Below are 17149 nucleotides of genomic sequence, written 5' to 3'. Positions count from 1 at the left end.
TAGAGCACACCTTCGCCCCTGGTTTCCACACACCTACATATTCTGATGCATTTCTGTCCATGCCTGAAATGCACAAGGTGAAAAGGTAATGGTGGAGAGAGAGAGAGAGAGAGAGGAGCTCTGGCCCCAAGAAGAAGCATCTTGCTTGGGAGATAAGAAGCATGAGCTATTTTGAGAATACTTTGATTCTCTATCTAGAGACCAATAAAGTAGTTAAGGAACTGATGAAGTGCAAGAAAGGCCAGGCTGGGCTGTATTATGTAATGATTTAGAGAAACTATTACATAGGTCACATATGAGCCAGGCTCTGAAGGAACATGGAGACCCCATGAAGGGGTAAGAAAAGTCTTTGTGGGAGAGATCTGATTGGAAGCCATGGATTTTGTAGTCTTTTGACCCTGGATCAAGGTCACTTCAGTGTCCTCATTTGAAAGCACTGATGGTATAGAGCTGAAGTCAGCCTTAATTGAGGAGTGTGTGAGCCGTCAAGCATGATGCCTCGTGTGTACTGAGCATACTTAGAGCAGATAAGGAAACAGCATTATGGCGCATATACCTGTTAGGATGACTTAAAACCCAAAATGGTAACAGCACTACGGTGAGGACGCAGAGTGACCAGAGCTCACGCCTGCTGTGGGAATGCAAAGCAGCACAGGGTTTGGAGGACAGCCGGCAGTTCTTAGAGTTAGGCATGCTCCCAGGCCACCCAGTAACCCCTTAGATATTTATCTGAGGGAAATGGAAATCTGTGTGCTCGCAGAATTCAGAACCTTCTATTTGTGTTTGCCCCAAACTGGAAGCTCCTTCACTGGCCCTCTTCTGGGGAGTGGATGACCTAGCCGTGGACGCCGGTATGTGCGATGTGGCAGCTGGCAGTGGACACAGCTCCCCTGCACGAGGGAGCGGTACACACGGTGGACCCCAGGCAGTCGTTAGAGAGGAGGAAGCGGAGTCAGAGGTCACATGCTGCCTGATTCAGTCCATATGACCTTCCAGAAAAGGCAGCGTTGCCGACAGAACACAGATCGGGGTTCCCTGGGAGTGGAGGTGAAGGTGCGTGGGGGAGTTTTCTGGGTGATGAGCTGCTGTGTCCTTCTGTGTTGATGGTTGCATGGCTGTGAACAATTGTCAGAACTCAGAGCCGTAGACTGGAGTGAATTTTATTGTTATCTATTTTATACCTTACTTTAAAAATGAAAAAAACAAAACAAAAAAAATCTTGAGCCCAGCCAAGGAGGTGAGAATGATCATGCTGTGTACGGGAACCTGAGGGAGCAGACCTGAATGAGCGCTGAGGGTTCAGTAAGAGATCAGCTTGAGTGTGTGGGGTGGGGTCTAGCTGCAGCGGCACTGAAGGAGTGGTGTGGCCTGCCTGATGGGCTGGGAAACAGTGAGCCCTCGGGACTGCCTGGGCAGTGGCGGGCAGGATAAGGGTGGCATTTTGTGTTGTGAGAGGATGGATAAGGGCCAGCACATTTCCCCAGCACGTGGATGAGGCCTGAACCCAGTGTATGTAGGAGGGAACCGGAGGGAGGCTTGACACTATCGCCGATGTACGCTCCCTTCCTTAAAGACACCAAAGAGCAGAAGTGGTCAGCTGGGGCCGCAGAGCCTTAACTCCTAATGGGCGGGCAGCCTGGCCTCCTGCAGAGGGTCCTATCACTCCTCCCTTTGCGTACATCACGTCAGACTGCGGGTGGACAGACTTGGGGTGCCCATTCGCTTCTCTCCTTAGGAGCTCTTGTGTTTTCTGTCATCTTAAGGTCTTGGACTATTAGCCTCCAAGTTAGTTGGACAAATGCTGTCTGGAGGGCTTGTCCATATGTCTGCACAATGCTGTGAGCCCCTGGTGTCAGAGTGTTTCTGAACAGCATCCCAGCCCCAGCTGTTCACGACTGCACAGCCAGACGGGGGTTTGTTTGTTCTGACGTCAGATGTTTGAAGTGGGTGAAGGGGCAGCGTTTGTATCTGGTGAGGCTCTGACACTGCTTTTAGCAGAGCCGAGGAGGAACAGTTGCAATAGAGCTCCACATGAAGCACCCGTCCTGACCCGCAGTCGGTCACCTCTGGTTAGCGGTGGCCCAGCCCTGGGAGCGCACCGTCCGCCCTGCAGTTGGTCACTATGGATGTGCTCTGTTATTTACCACAGGAACCTTCTTTTCTCTTACTTCCTCCACAGGAATGTGTGTTACGTAATGAAAGTTGTTCAGTTGTGTCCGACTCTTTGCAGTCCCATGGACTGTAGTCCATGGAATTCTCGAAGTCAGAGTACTGGGCTAGGGTAGCCTTTCCTTTCTCCAGGGGATCTTCCTAACCCAGGGATCGAACCCAGGTCTCCAGCATTGCAGGCAGATTCTTTACCAGCTGAGCCACCAGGGAAGGCCATGATGTTGCATAAGTTTCCTTAAATGTGCCCATGATGCTAAGTCCCTTGATTGCTTTTCTTTCAAAATGTTCAGTGTTCCCTTCAGTTTAAGAAGGGTCTCAAAACCCTCAATGTGAGGTCAACCGGAGAATTTCACCTAACTTCGAGTCTTTATTTGGATCCCTGCTTTGCATTTCACTCTGGTCTGAAGAAGACACTGAAAACTAGTCTTGTTGGGCAGCAGGTGTGCCCGACTTTTCTCAGTGGGGAGGGAAAGGTTCTTCGCACATGTTTGGCCCCAGGGCTGCACGCCACCCAGAACCCCACATGGAGTCTGCAGGGACCCTTGGGTATATCTGGCCTCCGGGTGCCAGGTCGCACAGACCCTCTTGGTTATGACTGGGTGGGCGGCCCCCTTGACCTGTGGTGAGGCCTGGGTAGGGGGAAGGCTGACTGTCACGGACGGGCCAGCTGAGCCCTGGTCAGTGCAGAGGGACACAGCCCACCCCGCTCCTCCAGACTGCCGCCTCTAGCCACAGTGGCCCTGCTGGTTCTCAGTCCCTCTCTCACTGGGGACCTGCAGGACTGAGACCCTGCTGGGGAACTGCAGTCCTGGGGCCCCATCAGCTTTCCCAGGGCCCTGGCCCTGCTTGCCAGAGTGTGCTCCCAGCCTAGAGGACTTGGTGGGTGGGCTTACCATCCTTGCCTTTTGACCTGAAATGATGCTGGGAGTTTTGAGGGGGCAGGTGGGCAAGGAGGCTGTGTTCTCAAGCCAGGAGCTGCACCCAGTTGCTCCCTGTCTAGTTCATGGGCCAGCTCTGGTCTCTGCGCCTGCATCAGACCTTCCCCTCTGCCTCCCCAGGAGGACCACAGTCCTTCCCTAACAGCCCCATCCCACCCTCCCTCGCCCCTGTGCTCCCTGCTACGACTTCTCCAGCCCATCTTTGAGCCACAGCACAGGGATAGCACCATTGGTGTCGAGATTGTGCTTGATCCTAGTGGTGGTACCTACCGTGGTATCAGTGCTAGTGTTATTGATCAGGTAGCACGTGTGTCAGGCCCTGTCCCAGGAGCCCACAGAGATTCCGTGCAGCGACCAGTAGCCACTGTCCCAGGAGCCCACAGAGATTCCGTACAGCGACCAATAGCCACTGTCCCAGGAGCCCACAGAGATTCCGTGCAGCGACCAGTAGCCACTGTCCCCAGGGAGGGCACAGACGTGCCAGGGATCACGCAGCGTGTGTCCAGCCTGTTGAGGGCGGGACCTGATGGTGTACAGTTCTCTCTTCATCTCTGCCTCCTGGGAAAGGACCTGGCCTAAAAGTAAACATTCAAACAAATGCCTGTTAAATGAGTAAATCGGTTATATCAGGAATGGCTTCTAAAGCTCAAAAGGTCTCTCACTTTCATCTTTCTCTCTTTTTTTTTTTGTACAGGCTCCCTCAGACCCTTTTATTCTTTCTGAGGGAATATAATATTCACAGTGCAGGCTGTTGCTGCAGCTGTGTGGCTGACACTAGTTTTGCTTCCTTTGGAGCCTTTGCCTGAATTGTCCTTGCATATCTTACCCCAAGGTGTTGTGGGCAGCTGCCATACAACAGCAGCTTCCTGAGGCCTTGGAGCTGCTGTTGGACATTTCTTGTGGGGGTCCGTTCTGCATCTGTGTTTCCCTTATCTGCTGCTGCCGAGCCCACCACCCAGAAACGGGCGGTTTCTCACTTCCTGCAGCCCTTGGGTTGACTGGGCTTTCCGCGGGTTGTGTGTACTCATTCAGTCAAGTGACAGCTGGGTTGCCGGCTGGCCAAGCTGGCCCCACCTGCCCGCCCCAGGCCTTGATGGCTGCTTTCTGGGGCGCCTTGGCTTTCCAGGACCCGGGCCTGCTTCCTTACGTGTGCGGGCCATAGGGCTGAGTTTGGAGGGGGCAGACAGAGAACAGGATGACGAACCTATCTTGGACTCTGGGTTGCTGCCACCCAGTGAGCTACAGTAAGTCCCAGGGCCGGGGTCCAGGCGGCTTAGGGCCGTGCACTCCAGCACCCTGGAGAGGAGCAGGAAAGAAATGCAGACACTTTAATCCACCACCACCCGTGACTCCAAATCCATTCCTTTCATGACAAATTTTAGGATTGGCCACCAGAAATGCAGTCTGTGTTTAGGTACTTAGGGCTTCACGAGGGATAGGAGTCTCTGATCTGAATGGGTTCTTACCTGATCATGTCCTGTTCACCTTGGGCAGGTTCCTCACCTTTGACCACTTCTCATCACATCATAAATTCTTCTTTATGTTTCTTCGTTTACTTTCGTCTTTGGAAAGCTCAAGATGAGGATTCAAATGTGCTTCCTCATTTCCATCAGTCTTGATGTTCCATTTCTTTGGTGTTTCTGTTTAGATTTTTTATTTTAAGCCACCCACTCCCTTTTGTAAGATATGAGGTATAAACTTTTGGAGATGCTCACCAGCAGAATTTCTTTAAAAACAGACACTGGCGCTCCCCAGGCATGGGTTTTGCTGGCGGGATCCGGGACTACAGGGCTGTTTCCTAGGCCTCTGTGCGCGTGAGCCGGGACTACAGGGCTGTGTCCGGGGCCTCTGTGCGCGTGAGCCGGGACTACAGGGCTGTGTCCGGGGCCTCTGTGCGCCTGAGCCGGGACTACAGGGCTGTTTCCTGGGCCTCTGTGCGCGTGAGTCAGAGTGCGTTTCATGTTCTGCTTGATTTGCTTCAAGTAAACTCTTCTGCCTTTCACACCCATGTAAGGCCCACTGACTTCTAATGAGTTCTTTCTGGTGCTTAATTCATCTGGCCCAACACATCCTCATTGGAGAAGGCAATGGCACCCCACTGCAGTACTCTTGCTTGGAAAATCGCATGGACAGAGGAGCTTGGTGGGCTGTAGTCGACGGGATCGCTAAGAGTCAGACACAACTGAGCGACTTCACTTTCACTTTTCACTTTCATGCATTGGAGAAGGAAAATGGCAACCCACTCCAGTGTTCTTGCCTGGACAGTCCCAGGGATGGGGAAGCCTGGTGGGCCGCTGTCTGTGGGGTCGCACAGAGTTGGACACGACTGAAGCAACTTAGCAGCAGCAGCAGCAGCAGCAGCAGCACATCCTCAAAGTGTTAGCTCTGCTGTATTCAAAGTATTTCACGTTTACTTTCTTTAAACCTCTCAACGTCCAGCATTCTGGATATGTGCTACTGAGAATTAGAATGATTGATAATTTGTAAAGTTCTGGAACATGGATTTGAATCTAGTTTTTCTAGTTTCAAAGCCAATGGATACCTGAATCTTTGGGCTGTAGAGAGTAAATTAAGAGATAAACTGGCTCTTTGAAACTCAACATTAAATTAAAATCTGAATTAGAAATAACTATATCAGAAGAGGTGGTTAAATTCTCAGACTTTAACACATTAGTGATGAGAGGCAAGCACTGCTTAAACAAATTCCATGCGGTTGGCATATCCTGGTGGTGATTCTTGAATTCTATAGACTCTGTGGGTCTGCAGTGGATAGAAGTCTCATGACTTTTTTAACTGTGGGATCTCAGATAATTTCTGTGTGTGTGCGCTTCACTTTTCTCTGCTGTAAAATAAGTCCCTTAAATGTCTAGGCCTGTGATGTGGGATGGGGGTCACGCATTGAGAGCCTGTAAGTGTGTCAGGCTTAGCATCCACTGCACGGGTCTCACTTCATTCCTGCAGTGTCCCCTTGGGCAGCAGTTACGATTCCTACTGAGTGAACTCCAGAGCAGAAATCTGAATTTGCCTGTGAACCCGAGTTCCATGCAGCAAATCACCTTCCTACCATCTTTCTCCTTATAATTAAGCAAGATAAAACGTGTGGGCACGAAAAGCAGCCTTGGGAAAAAAAAAAAATTAGTGTAAAATGATAATTCTTGTGAAGTTGAATAAGGGAAGACAAGGGGGGGTTGCCCCGAGTTATTGCGGATCCTGTCTCAGGCCAGGCCAGTCAGTCAGGCCGCTGAACCAGGCCTGCCCCAGAAGGGCAGGGGATGGTCAGACCACCCAGGGCTGGCCTGGCCTTGTGGACAGAGTGTGAACCCTGGTGCCCTCGCTGCCCATTGGCTCCGTGCTCTTGACTCGGTCTCTTTGGTTCTCAGGTTTCTTGCTTTTCGCTGAGGACGTGAACCCTGCTCCTCAAGGGCGTGTGAAGAGTGTCTGGGAGACATGCACACAGCATGGACCTGTGAACCGGGATCTCGCAGGGAGCATCAGCTCTGTGGGGGCGGCGTCCCTGTCATCGGCATTCCCGCCCCCGTGTCCTCTGTCAGGACAGTCGGTGACGGGCCTGGAAGAACAATGCGCTGTGGTCTCTGCGTGTAGTTGCCAGGGAACTTGTGAGAACGTCCAGCTACCCCTTTGTTTGACAGATCAGTGCCAGCTGTGGCCGCAAGCACACAGGATCAGTTCAATCTTTTGTTGACCGGTTTCTTGGGAAAAAACACTCAGAGGGAAAGGGCTAGAGCCAGAGGAGCTGGGCTCTCAGCAGGCCTGCAGGAGCAGAGTCTGGCAGCACCGAGCCCTGCCCAGGCCAGCGCGCCCTCTCAGTCCTCCCCAGCTCCAGGGCAGGGGCAGCCTGCGTGGGCTCTGGAGTAGTGCCTCAACCACACACTGTGAACGCAGGGCCGGGCACACACCTGCTTCTGGAAGCAGCTCCTTGCTAACTTGGGCAGCTTTCGTAGCCTCAGGCCAGGTATGGGCCTGATGCGTTATTGATATGAAATATTGGGTAGGTTTCAAGTTCCAACCTAAACGTGCCTGTGTTAAAATTTATTATTCATGAAAGTAATTTAATAATATGACAGAAAGTTCAAGACATGGAGACAACACTCATCATTCTCCACTCTCAACACAACCATGTTTATTTTAGTGCATTTCATTCCAGGCTTATCTATATGGGTACTTTTTTTATAGTTTGTTTCATTGTATATGTAAAATTTTGTCTCCTGCATTTTCATTTAATGTATTATATGCATTTTGCATATAACTGGGTGGTCTTTATAATTCTTAATGGTTGCCTAATATTCTTCTGAGGGGCTGTGACATAATTTAACCAACCTGTCAGTTAATATTTTAAGTTTCTTCTTTTTTTTCTTTTATGAGCAATGCTGCGACATCCATGTATAAAATTTGTTCCTTATTTTGGGTTAGTTCATGAGGATAAATTCACAGAAATGAGATTTCTCAGCTTAACAGTTCTGTCTTTCCAGTTCTTGATATATGGCGCCAAATTACTTTCCAGTCAAGTTCAACTAACCCAATCCTTTTCCTTTTAAATAAGATAGTGAGACATTTGTAGCCCATGTTGTAATACTGGAATCGTGTGGAAGACATCCCAGGCAGAAAATGGACGTGTAAGTAAGTGTGCCAGAGGTAAAGAATCCAGCTCCCTGTCCCTGGCAGGGGCTGTGCACCTTGCCCCTTGCAGAACATAGGCGGGAGGGGCACACAGCAGGCACCCCTGGAACCTGCCCGGCAGGCTGGCTGCCCTGCTCCTCTTGGGGGCGGGTCTCTGTGCAGAGCCTGCTACAGCTCATTCACATCAGGGGTGCGCTCTCTGGGTTCTGTAACGTGGAGAAGAACTCGGAGCTGTGGCCAAACCAGCATTTTACAGCGGGTTCCAGTGGAATCCAGACTCCAGAGTGCCCATGAACCCCCTTTCTCAGGGGTCACTTGTCTGTGAAGTGGGCGCACGAGGCATGAGTGTGCCGTTGGCACAAATTCATTGTGGAAGAGGAATTTGAAACGAATAAAGACCTTTTGAGAAAAATAGATTTAGGACAACCCTTCTGGAGTTTTTGGGTAATCATTTCAGTTGCTCAGTCGTGTCCAACTCTTTGGGTAATACTCACATGGCAATTAGCCATTGAACTATAAATCAAGAGAAGGTTAATGAGAACATGTAAATTTTAAATTAATAAAAATGCTGTACAGTTCCCATTTACTGTTGCTCATTTGCTAGAAACTCTAGCAAATGTCTCCCCGCATCTCACTGAGATGCTCACGAGTTTATTTCTTGGTTGCATATGACATACATCTTTTGAGCTGTGCCTCCTACCTGGTATTTCTGGTCCTCTAGCCACATTCACTAATTTTATGTTTTTAAAAATCCATGTGGTCACCTTCATTTTACATGCCGACCTTGATATGAATTTTCAAATATTCTTCAAACACCTCCTCCTCCCACCTTCAGGTTGCTGGCCCTGGCCTGGCCATGGGTGTGTGTTGCACCCCCCCCCCCCCCCCCCCGCTCACCTCTCCCAGGGCAGCTCTGGGAAGGCTCCCTCTCTTCCCCTGACTGCCCCACACTTGCCTTTTCCCCCACGTCTAGGTCTCTGATTCTCATTGTCACAGAGAGGAGTGGATCAACATCCACGTTGTCCTTGAACTAGGACTCTCCTCCAAGTCCCCATATCCACCTTGGCGGGCATTTGTGTGTTCCTGTGGGGTGGTTGTTCATGAATGATACCCAGAGAGTCGGTGCCCACATGCTCACTGCCAGGAATTTCTGACTCGGTGATGATTTGTGGTTGTAGAAGGGGGAAAAATTAATTACAAATTTTCCATTTAAGTTTCTAACCCTGGGTTCCTTTGGAGTCCTTCACATAACGTTTTCCCCTGCAGACGCTCTTCAAAACAGACCCCAGATTTGGAGTCCATCGAGGGTCTCACTCATCCCTCCCTGGAGCCAGTTCTGACTCAGGTGGCTCCCTGGAACTGAGCGGACCGGGACCCCTGGGGCGAAGACCAGTGTTGGGGATGAAGTGCGGGCTGGCGACACCTACTGGTTACAAGGTGGTGTTGCAGCCAGTTCTATGCGCCCTCATCCACCTGGGAGCCCAAGCAAGTGGGGAAGCAGCTTTGCCTCTAGAGCGTTGAGCCTGAGGTTGGGTGCCGCCGTGGGGGAGGTGTCCTGGAGGCGGTGAGCATGCAGAAGGGTGGTGGCGTGGTGTGGCTCCTGGGGGTGGAGGGGAGCGCGCAGTGATCTGAGGCCGCTGAGGGTGTCCCCGCGTCTCACTGCGGTGCCACTTGGTGCTGGCCGGGCAGTTGCTTGTGTAGCTTCTCTCCTGCCACTTTTTTCCTCATCTGTTGGGAGTTATTTTTTAACATTAAAAAAAATTGACTTATACGTAAGTCATGGGGGAAAGTCTTTCTAAAACCCTTTTTTTTTTTTTTTTTGGAAAAAGCCACTTTTGAGTCAAGTTTGCTGCTTCAGCTAATGTTAAGACTACCGGAACAGAAAGAGAAGCAGCAGTTAAGGAGGGGCTGTGTGCAGACTCCTAACAGGAGAAGCCGTTTGTTTCTCTGCTTACGGAAGAAAGAGGTGGAATCAGCCCACGTGATAAAGAATGAGGCCGCAAATGGCAGGCACTCAGCTCACCTGTAGGCTCTGCTCCGTCATCCACTCCGTGGATATTTAGGACCTGGCCCAGGAGCTGTCTTGCGTCATAAACTTCTTCGCGGTATAAGGAATGTTAATAGTCCTGCCTGTGTTCCCTCTGCCCTGGGCCACCTGCTGCTTTGGCTGGGGGGAGGGGATTGATTGTTCTTGGAAGAGGATTGTGGTGTAAAATAGATCGCTCCTAGGTGTGTGTCTCAATACAAAATTGGCTTTAAAATCAGGAAATGCTGACTCACACCTTAGTTCCCTGAAGGATGTGGAGAGGGCTTAACATTGCCATTTAAAATGGACAGATGCCCTAGAAATACATGATTGATAAATACAGGAGTGTTTAATGTGATTATTTTCCTTTCATGTAGGTGTAAGATCTATGCCCACACTTTATCTTTAGAGCAATTTAAGATTTACAGAGAAAATGGGAACATAGTACAGAGTTCCCATGCCAACTATAACCAGTTTCCCTTATTAAAGAGCCAGTATTGATGATGTTATTATTAGCTACTTTGTTCAGATTTCCTGAGTTTCTCCTTAATGTCCTCTTTCTGTTTCAGCAGCCTGTCCGGGTACCAGTTTCATTTAGTCGTCGTGTCTCCTTAGGCTCCTCTGGGCTCTAGTGGTTCCCTGCCTTCCTTCTTTTGATGACTTTGACAGTTTTGAGGAGGCCTGGTCAGAGATTTTGTAGAATATCCCTCATTTGGGGCTTGTCTGATGTTTTTCTCATGATTAAGCTGAAGTTACATGTTTAAGGGGGGTTCCCTGGTAGCTCAGTGGTAAAGAATCCACCTGCCGATGCAGGAAACGAAGGTTCAATCCCTGGGTCAGGAAGATTCCCCTGGAGGAGGAAATGGCAACCCACTCCACTGTTCTTGCCTGGGAAATCCCATGAGATAGAGGAGCCTGGTGGGCTGTATAGTTCGTGGGGTCGCAAAAGAGTCGGACGTGACTTAGCGACTAAACAGCATCAACCACAGGTTTGGGAGTATAACATACGAGATAACATATGAATAGCATACGAATAGGACTTCCCTGGTGGCTCAGACGGTAAAGCGTCTGTGTACAGTGCGGGAGACCCGGGTTCGATCCCTGGGTTGGGAAGATCCCCTAGAGAAGGAAATGGCAACCCACTCGAGGACTATTGCCTGGAAAATCCCATGGACAGAGGAGCCTGGTAGGCTACAGTCCATGGGGTCGCAAAGAGTCAGACACGACTGACCGACTTCACTTCACTTCACTTCACTTCATATTTTGACAAGTCCGAGAATGAGCTCATTATGGGCAGAAAGGAGGAAGCTTAGTGGTTGGAGTAGGATAATTAAAAGAGGAGTAAAGGCTGGGTCTTCATAGTGGAAGAAGGAGGTTAAATGTTGTCAGTGAACATGGACTCAGAGTTTAAATGATGTAACAATTCGCTGGGGCCCTGCCAGTTATGTCATTTCAGGGGCGTGGATAGAGGTGTTTCCATGCTGCATATTGGGTCTGAGGTAGAAAGTGTAGATACATTTCCTTGTATCAGTGCCTTCCTCATCCTTTGGTGAGAAGGCCTGACTGTGCCCTGCACCACCTGGTGGGCTGCCACCTGAACAGTTAGAGGACCCTGCAGTTACGTTGTGATCACTTTGGAGGGAGAGTTCTGGGGGTAGGGATCTAGGTCTTCAACAGAAAACTACATCCACTCTTTAAAATTTGCTTTCAAGCAAACCACTTAGCAGTTTTCTGTTCTTAGCTTGGCAGTGTGCTCTTAAGAAATGGGCTGTGGAAACAGAACATCTTTTTAACACATCTGGTAACCTGGCTTTTTTTTTCCCCCAAACTAGAATGTTGTTCCTGGTGGTGGATTACTGAACAGTCATTAAATAACAGTGAAAAGTAGACATTTGATGAGAAAAGATTCAAGAAGTCCTTCAGGTGGTATTTTTGGTAACTTGATCTGCCTCTGAGCAGACGGGCTAGTCAGCTGAAGGAATTTAATGGTGACAAAATGTATTTCAGTAAGCAGGGAGTGAAAACAACCTGTTTATTTTCTTTTTTTCCTCCCCAGTGATATTTTCACCTGTGCTAACAATGTTGCATTAGGCATTTAAACTTCATGAAGGCAGCCTTTGATGGTTTAGCCACATATGTTTATTCTTTGTTATGTGATCTTACATGTGTAGGCATGTTTGTTTTGGTGGTGGTTCATAATTCACACGTGTTACGGTGGGGAGAACAGTCTGCGTTGGGTGGTGGTGAGGAGGTCAGCGCGTGGTGGAGTGCCACTTTGCCGCGCAGCCTCGCACATGCGGGTAGCCGCTGGGGTGCTGCAGCGCTGCGTCAGTCTGTGCGACGTGGCCTCGTCTGTGCCTGCCTCTGCTCAGAAGGGGTCTGGGCCCCCCTCTTGGGTGTGGATTGAACTGCTGACTCAGCTCTCCTGGATGACCAGGAGCTGCGACCCGCCTGCAATTCCTGGGCTGGGCCTGGGGTCCCCTCTCCCCGCCCAGCTCACTCACTGGAAGCAGCCCTGGGCCCCGCAGCCCCGGCTGCCGTGGTGGTGCTGCCGTGGTGGTTCGTGAGAGACTGGGCCAGAAGCAGACAGACCCTTGGCCTTCTGACGGTGTGTGAGGTATTAAGTGTTCTTCTTCCAAGTTACTAAGTTTTGAGGGGATCTGTTTGGCAGCGACTGGTAACAACGAGAAGTCACCCAACCCTTCTGGCTGTCCCCTCACCTGGGACATGAGGGCTGACCTGGTGCCCTGAGCGAGGTGGTGGCTGTCTGCTGAGCCTCAGGGGTCGCCTGACTGGCTGTGCCCCGACGCCGATGGTTGCTTCCCACCTCTGTCCAAGTCCCCCTCCCGGCTCCCTCTTGGCCCAGCCCCCCACCACCAAGACTGACGCTTTGTCTCAGGCCAACACCAAGCCCACCTTTTATTTATTTCCTCTTATTTTGAAACAGAGACAGATCGCATTGGAAATATAGTGCAGAAAGTTATTTTAATAACTAAGCCTATTTACCCTTAATTTTCATAACTATTCAACAAACCAACCTGTTAGATTTACTGTTTCTGAAACTAATGTCATTTTGTTAAAAGCCGTTGCTCCTTTATCTGCTTAGAAATAGGATGGATTTTGGCTGCCATGCTCTTTAATTATGGTAGATAAATAGACGTTTTTCAGTTGTTTATTTTCATTTGATCTCACTCATGGCCTGAGTTAATTCCACTTGTGTTTCAGGGAATAGACTGCTTCTGCTGTATGCATTTGTAAGAGTAATGCGTACCTTGAGCTTTTGGACTGAAAACTAACAAATTCAAGTATCTAATAGTAGTAACTACCTGCCAGGTAAGTCAGTGAGGAGGGCAGGAGTTAGTCTTGCAGTATCTGGCCAAATGCCATCTGAAAAGGGAGAGAGTCTCAGTGCCCTGGTCAATGCTTTCTGCATCTTTCTGGGGCTGCATGTGAGTGTATCCAAGGCTTCATCCAAACGATGAAGTCACGCGGGGCCAGTGGCGTCCCCTTAGTCTGGGCAGCAGAGAATCCTAGTCCTTGGGTCACGTTTCCTGACAGAACGTGGCTTTCATTTTGAACCGCCAAGCCCGCCTGGTGTGCATGTGTCTGCAGCATCCTCCGTGTGTGGGTGAGTCACTACGCAGTCAGTGTCTGCATCCCTCCTCGGGCAGGAGGAGCACAGCAGAGATGGAGCTGCCTCCTGGGAAGTAAAAGCAGATGTATGGGTCGGATCACAGGCTTTGGATTCTCTGCAACTTTTGACCCAGCCAGCATCAAACCACACCATTACCCCACTAACCTGAGCAGTTTATGCTTGTCGCTGAAAAGAGGATCTGTCTGTCCGTGTGTCATTTTCTCTTAACACAGAGAAAACAGATGGCCGGTGTTGCATCCTGGATGCCGGCAGGGACTGGCTAAAGGAGCCACTCTGTATGATCATATTCCGTGCGTCTCTACTTTTAAACAGAGCCTCCACTGATGTGTGTATGTCTTACGATACGTGTGAATGTGTGAGGGGGATGGTTGTAGTGAAAAGCTTCCTCTGCAAAGTGAGCAAAGCCAGTAAAATTAATCTGAGTAAATAGAGTGAGGATTTTTTTCAATTGCATTTATTATTGAGCAGTTACCCCAAGACCACCACCCTGCTGGGTGCTATGGGTACAAAAGAAATGTGCCGGAGACCTCCCCCATCCTCTGCCTTGAAGGGACCTGTGTTGCCTTTAGATCCTTAGTGGATTATAGGCAGGACACGTGATCAAGTGCTCATACCTGGGTCTGTTCCCTGGGACTCCCAGGGGCCCTCCAGTGCCTTAGCCCCACATCCCCATCTTTGAGAAGGCAGGCTTGTTACTCAGACCCCACCACCAGCAAAGCAAAGCCGTGACCAGCACCCAGGGCTCTGGCTCCCAGGCCAGGCCCCATCTCTGCACGCCATGTGTCTGGCCTGTCCCTGGCACTCCAGCCTCTCCTGCCACCCTGGACCATCGCCTTCCTCCCGTCTTCTTTCCGCTTGTGGTGTCTCGGGGTAACCCAGCACCTCCAGGACAGACTCCTCTTCCTAGCGCCACCCCTGCCCTACCCTGATGACTTCCCCATGTGTCTTGTGGATGACTGTCCCCTGTGCCACTTCCTTCCCACCTGCGGCCCCCCAGCAGTGCCCCCACCCCAGCCGCCGCACCTTCCGGCCTCCTGGCCCGTCTCCTGCCCCCTCCAATTCCTCCCTCACCACAGCCAGAGTGACATTTCCACAACACAGGTCCCAAATCTCCTCCCTGTCATTCTGTTTCCTCGTTTTCCTTGTGGGGTCTGGTGTGGACTCCGCTGAGGGGCAGCGGCCCCCGGCACGCGTCGCGATGTCCCAGGCTGGGTGTCACCTGCACCCTCGTGCTGTGTGTGCTAAGTCGCTTCAGTCACGTCCAACTCTTTGCGAGCCCATAGACTGTGGCCCACCAGGCTTCTCTGTCCATGGGACTCTCCAGGCAAGAGTACTGGAGTGGGTTGCCCTCAGCCCTTCCCAAATGTCTAGCAACAACATGGGGTGGACGTGTTGACAAGCCATGAGTGGGCAGACCTGCAGTAGACAGTTGTGTGGGCATCATCTCAGCCAGCGGGTCTGATGGGCCAGCCCGACCTAGAGGAATTTACAGGGCCGTCATGTCCTGAGGGGAATAGGAAATGCACGGTTTTTCTCTAGTTTTGACTGTTGTGGTGGTAGAGGGGAGCTGTCTTCTCTAAGGGTGGGGCACGGGGAGGTTTGAGACTCTGAGCTACACTCCAGCCTTGCAATGTGCTCTGACTCCGTGATGGGTGCCTCAGCCTTCCCATCAGTAGAATGAGACAGTGCTAGTATTGTAAGGAGGATGGACACGTGGGCAGGGTCTAGGGTGGGGTTCAGCCCCTAGCAAGGGCCCTGTGAGTGTTAGCGGCCGAAGTGCCCCTCCTCCCTTCCCCTCTCCCTCCTCTTTGTCCCCTCCTCCCCCTCCCCACCTTCCTCCCCCTCCCCACCCTCCTCTAGGAGGGGGTAGTCAATGTGGTGATTTGCACTTTTTGACTTTGCGTGCAGTGCAGGACTAAACCGGAGAAGGCAATGGCACCCCACTCCAGTACTCTTGCCTCGAAAATCCCATGGACGGAGGGGCCTGGTGGGCCACCGTCTGTGGGGTCGCACAGGGTCGGACACGACTGAAGCGACTTAGCAGCAGCAGCACTGAACAGTCCTTTGTGGATCACTCCCTAGAAATGTACTCTTGGATTTTTGTGATACTGTGAGAATCAGGCTCTTGTAACTTGGTTCCAACTGGGCCCTGGCCGGCCATCCCCATCCTGCCTGCTGAAGGGCCGACTTGAGCTGCTTGCCCGCTGTGTAACCTGGACAGTTTGCTTAACCTCCCTGATCTTTGGTGTCCCTGTTGTTGGATAGGACTAATACAATGGCAGGCTTGTTGCCAGGGTGAAGAAGTATCCTCGTGCAGTGTCTAGTGCGTAGGTGTTCATCATGGTGCTTAGCATCCCGTCACCTGCTGGGACTTTGCGGTGCCCTTGTTATGTAGTTGGACCTCATCTTTGGCCTCAGTTCTATGGTGGGCTCGGTTCGTTGCCGCATGGCCGGGGTGGGGCGGGGAAGCGTAGAGACAGGTCAGGGAGTTTTATGTACGGACTGGTCAATCTTGTTTGTGCGAAGAGGACGTTTATTTTCTAAGAAAACATTGATGGTTGACTTACAAATGTTGATTTGGTGCACACTACAGCCTGGTGGCCCCACCAGCAGCAATTCGCTTTTTGTTGTTGTTTACTTTTGATTTTGTTCAAATTCAAGGTTAAATGGTGTGATTGGTTAGCCAGTGTGTGTAGTAGGCGAGATGCCTGTGGGAAAAAGTTATTAACCACAAAATGTTACCAGCAAGCTACAAAACAAAAATTAATAAAGCTTAATTAATTAAAAGTCTGCACACTGTGATTCTGGTAGCTTCATTACTTGCTGGATTTAGTATTCACCTGTCTCCTTATATTGTGAAGGCAGAGAGAGATTCTCTCTCTCTCCCTGGCAGTTGCCAAGATTGTCTTGAAATCTTTGCCAATAGTAAATTTAAAGTTTATTTATAACCAAATAATCTCAAAAGTCAAATTATAAATATCCTTAAAAATTTTTTTTGCAGCAAAAAGTATTTAAATGGAGTACATGCTGTGCGTGCTAAATTGCTTCAGTCATGTCCGACTCTTTGAGACCCCACGGACTATACAGTCTTTGGAACTCCCCAGGCCAGAATACTGGAGTGCTTAGCCTTTCCCTTCTCCAGGGGATCTTCCCAACCCAGGGATCGATCCCAGGTTTTTCGCATTGCAGGCGGATTCTTTACCAGCTGAGCCACAAGGGAAGCTAGGGTCTTCAAAAGTCATAGCACTTGGAGGCCTGAGAAGGCCTTGTGATAAGTTGGTGGGAAGTTCCTCCCACGATCCCTCCCTTGCTGGGATAAACCAGCTTCATTTCACCTCAGAAGGAACTGAAGGACAAGCTGGCCTCCAGAGGAGGAGGCTTAGGCCCAATTCCTCTAACTGTTCTACCTCTTGAGTAAAAAGGCAGCTTACTGGCAGCCAGTTGCATTTAGGAAACACATCTGATTTGGCGCAGCCCCTGAGAACTTCTCTTTCTGCAGACCTCACTTGTCATTGTTTAGAGCCAAAACGTGTCTAGCGGTCACACAGCCCTTGCTGGCTGGAGGAATGCTGGCTGGATAAATCCAAGCAAGACTGGCTGGGTTTCCCCTGCGGGAGACGGCGTCCTCGTAGCATCTGCTGGGGAAATGGCCAGCGGATGATGCTTGGCCCACAGACGTCTGTCTGTGTGGGAGGATTACGAGCCATGGGATATTGCTGATTT

At 50.5% G+C, this 17149-nt stretch overlaps 1 protein-coding gene across 1 annotated transcript in view; it reads left to right on the top strand.

Moving 5' to 3' along the window:
* GALNT2 (polypeptide N-acetylgalactosaminyltransferase 2) overlaps nucleotides 1-17149 on the top strand; it is a 182113-nt gene that overhangs the window by 78918 nt on the left and 86046 nt on the right. The gene's annotated exons all lie outside the window — the stretch shown is intronic.

The sequence above is a fragment of the Capra hircus genome, chromosome 28 (genome assembly GCF_001704415.2).
Source record: "Capra hircus breed San Clemente chromosome 28, ASM170441v1, whole genome shotgun sequence".
Taxonomy (NCBI): domain Eukaryota; kingdom Metazoa; phylum Chordata; class Mammalia; order Artiodactyla; family Bovidae; genus Capra; species Capra hircus.
The sequence above is the reverse complement of the archived record's forward strand: the minus strand, read 5'-3'. Positions and strand labels throughout refer to the sequence as shown.